Source organism: Chlamydotis macqueenii, chromosome Z (assembly GCF_036417535.1).
Source record: "Chlamydotis macqueenii isolate bChlMac1 chromosome Z, bChlMac1.mat, whole genome shotgun sequence".
Lineage (NCBI taxonomy): Eukaryota > Metazoa > Chordata > Aves > Otidiformes > Otididae > Chlamydotis > Chlamydotis macqueenii.
The window spans coordinates 43,853,939-43,858,437 of NC_141593.1; positions in this window are offsets into that span (position 1 = coordinate 43,853,939).

The window sequence follows — 4,499 nt, forward strand, 5'->3', positions numbered from 1 at the left end:
GTTTTCTCTGAGAGGTAAAAGACTAAGATAATGAAGCATTATACAACCCACAATTGAATCAAATCCCACTTACTGTTACAGCAAAGCATACCCTTTATTACACACAACATAATATGGAAATAGTGAAAGGACAGGGAGCATGAATTCAACAGAAAACAAGGAGAAAGAACCTGTGTTCTATCCGGCTAGAAGGACTCAAGAAGGACTTCCCAATTCAGGAGTCTGAGAATAATAAACTATTTGAGAAATAAAAAGTAGAACAACTAACTCTGAGGTAGGTAAATGTATATTTCTGAAAGTGAAACAGAACACAAATACATGATAAACAAAGAGGAAAGAAAGTACTTTGTCTCTCTGCAGCATGGTTCAACCATTTCTAGTGATATTCCAAAGTTCAAGCAAGAAAACTTTGAGACAGTGATGGTCTTTAGGCATATACTAGCAAATACTTAACCACACTGCAAGTAACTTTACTGTATGTTGTAATATGGATTTATATAATAACTTAGCAATAGTCATAATATCTTTTATCTAAGTGTTTGTTATTACACTTTCCAAGTTTTGCTTTATATCAAAGCAATATATCAAGACAATAAAATTGCTTATGTTAATAGCACACTTGAAGCTAGCTACTAAGTATTCCAGAGGGAAGAGAAGAGAACGAGGTAAGCATACCCATAACAAAGATAAATTCCCATGCCTTCCTTTGAAGGTGAGAGAAGAATAGTAGTTAGCATAAGCAGGTCTATCTTTGGTGACATAGCTCTTTAGCGCTCAACTTAAAACTCCATGTAGTCGGTTGAATTCAGTAGAATTACATTGATGGAAAATGTATGTGATGGCTAGATCCAGTAAGTGACACAGTGTTGCCCTCTCTACCTGTTTGGGTGCTCTTCCCCAGAACAGGACCTTGAGCCCTGCCGTAGATTCAGAATGTTTCTACTCCAGGCAGGGGAGATTTAGGCACTAGAGAATGAGATTCATGTCTAGGGATGAGAGAGTGGCTGTAGGAAAGGTCAAGGACAGGATGCCCCTCGCTGGTGATTAAATGCTTAGCTGTAAAGGTCAGAGGAACATCAGCCTCCATTTGCAATTTAGTCTCCTATAATTAGGCACCTTTGCCCTTTAAAAAAAAAAAAAAACCATGAAGCAAGGAGTCTTTTGGTAAAGATGCCATATTCCATATCTATACTTACTTGAGAAGCTTGTGTAGGGCTGCTGTTCTGCACGTGTGTCGTAGTTTAGGCCCACTCGGGACCAGGCTACACAGTCTCCTGCTTTACTGACTGAGCTGGCTGGGCTGGGCCGAATCAGGCCCAGACGGCTGCCTGGCGGGAGGCCAGAGGGTGAGGGGCGCAAAACCCCCAAGGCTCATGCCTCCCCTCTCTGCCCTGGCTTCAGCTTCTTCACATCATATTTTTTTTTTCTCCTGTTTTTCCCCTTCTTAAATACATTATCGCAGAGGCGTTATCAGGGAACATTCTGCTACCAATTGGTTCGGCCTTGGCCAGCAGCGGGTCCACTCTAGGCCCGGCTGAGTCCACCAGACAAAGGGGAAAAACTTCTACCAGCTTCTTACCAGAAGCTGCCACCATAGATCCCCCTCACTAAATAAAACCCGAACAACATGTGAAAAATCCACTTGTGGAGAGAACCTCGATGGAGGAGCAAGTTTGGCAGGCAGCCCTTGTCTTGACTGAAATAAAATGAGTAATCTGGTGTTAGAAAGGTTAAGCACCCGTGCTCAGCACTACAAATGTGAGAGTCAGGCTTTGCGCGCAAAATCCATCACTGTTACTTATTCAGTATAAAAATCCAGGCAGAACATTTGGTTTCATGTCAACTGTAAAATTGAGGTTTTCTTTGTCCATCTCTTGTTGTTTGTCTAAGTATGTAATTTGACAATCACACACTGATTACACATAGTGAAAAGCTGTAAATGAAGAGATTACACTAATCTGCCATGCAAGAATTTTAATCAATTGAAGTTTAAATTACAGAAATTTTGCTTTGAAATTTTGCTTTAATTGACAACTCAGAGCATCAGAAAACATAACTTTTTGTAAAGGTTTACTTGCCTTTTAGAATTACACAAATAAAGACAATGTATTTGTAAATAGCGCTATTTTTGGCTATCATTGTGGAATCTCTCTGAGAAATTACACTTTTGTCTCTTGAAACTTTGTGAAAAGAAAGCCAGATTCCACAAAACACCAACTCTTTAATCTTACTGCTGAAATATTTCCAAATTCCTCCTATTCATCCCTCTCTAAGGATAATTTGACCTTCAAAATGCCTGTTAAAACTGCAAGCACATTGTCTCTATAGTCAACAGTCTGCTGTCTTTCATATACAGCATAACTTCAGGAGGCTTTGATTCAAGCTTGTAGAATGCTTTAAATAAAAATAATGTTTCAAAAATTTCTAGAAAGCTTTCTAGGTACAGCATTTGTTGAGGAAATCTAGAGTTGATGATGCTTTTGATACCAAAGGGCTCCACAGAAGCCCGCAAAAGATTTGGTGTTTTTTTGTTGATGTGTTGTGGTAATGTGGTGTTTCTCTAGACTAGAACATGACAAAGTAGCTTTCCAATTCCTTCTTTGGACCAAAAATACATGTAGGTTCACCTTTCTACAAAATAAAGCAACTATTCAGAGGCAAGCAGTTGATCTAGGTGAACATTTATTCAGTTGATCTAGATAAAAATTACTTATATAGTATTTTATTACTGTATCATATTCAAGGAAGTATCATCAGAAATTTTTATTTTGTTGTTAATTATGGATAGCTATTTTTTACAATTTAAGAACTGTGCAGAAATAATGATAATGTATTCTCTTTGCTGAGTTAAAATTTTCTGCTTCGAGTTGAAGTATGTCAGAGCCTAAGAGATCTGACTTCACTATCAGGATTTTGTAAAGCTGTCTGTGGGCAGGTAGTAGCCCTAACTTAGTTACTGTCATTATTTCCATTGATGCCAAACTCTTTGTGATGTCTTAAATTAGGATGAAGCTAGACAGGGCACAGTCTAATGAAGTTCGTTTTATTCAGTAGCAAGCATACTCTTTGTAAGTGGGTCTACATGAGAGCTGTGGGAGATGCAGTGATTATGTTCAGGGCTTGGAGCAACGTGTCGAGGATGCATCGTATTTTGTTTTACTGTTGTGTCCAGACCTGTCGGCACCTCAAGATGGAAGGAGTCGTCTGTTGTTCTTCTGCCAGTGCTATCTCTAATCCCAATTTTTGAAGCACAGCAGGGACTCTGATTTATTTTCAAGGTCCTGTACTAAGGATAAGATAAATTTCAAAGCCAGGTGGAGATAAAGTGAAGTTATCATAGTAGACTAAGTGTTGTTTTCCCGTGAACCGTCAGGATAAAAACATAGCCTTGTCACAGAAAGTCACAAGTGCTATCAGCATTTTTTGGGCAATTGTGTCTGAAGGCCTGAGATTTGTATAGCCTGTGTTTGGGGTTATTGTAGCTGACAAGAGAGGGCAGGGTTGTTTTGTCTGCACATTCCCCAGTCCCCTGTGAACGTACTCTGTTGAGTCTCCAGCGGTGTATACACTGTTGGTCATATTTATAAACCTCAGAGATAGCAAAAGGACATGCAGCTCGTTCCAGGCATCGCCGCCTGTGACCCACCTGGCTCCTGCAGTCACAGGGGTGCCCACACATACGGGCTGATGTTGCGGAGCCTCAGCGATGGCCAGGGAGCTCCTGTCACTGCTTTGCTGAACAGAGCAGTTCTCCAGCTCAAACTGTGAAAGCCGCACGCCTCACTGTGGCGCTGCATTTGTCAGCTGTTGGAAGCATTACTGCATGCGCTTGTGGGGGTCCGCTGCTGTAGTGACCACCACCACCACAGTTTTAAGCAGAAAGGGGCAATTCAGAAACTTTGTGGGAACACCAGGCTAGTTCATGCCGGTGTGCTGGCCACCTAAAGCGGGGTTGCCCTTGGAACTCCCAGTTCAGTGTGCTCAACTCTGCCTTCCTTAAAGCCACTCATTAGGGACCCATGGTGACACCGTTGGGTGATGACATCAGATGACAAGCTCTTACTCTTACGTTTGCCAGCCTTCTGCGGCCGCTGTGTCCAAAGCGCCGCCGGGCGGGCGCCGGGGCTGCGGGCCCGGCAATAAGCGCAGCCCCACCCCGCGCGAGGGCCGCGGTCTTGAATAATGCACAGCTCATGAATAATTAATCAGGTCGGCGCGTTGGTCAGCGGTCCGCTTATTGACTGTGCCGGCGCTGCACGCTAATTGGCCGTAGCCGCACGCCAGGGGCGGGGCGGAGTCTAAGGCCGGGATTGGTTGCTCGCGCCTGTCGTTATTTAGCATTGGTCGCGCGTGCTGGTGGTGGGTGGGCTTGGTGACGTTGATAGGTAGCGGCTGCCGGGCTGCTCGGAGCTCCGAAGCCCGATTGGCTGTTGGGTGCTCGGCGAAGGGCGGGGTAATAGCAGCGGTGCAGGGGTCTGGGTCGCGGTGAGCTGGGGCCG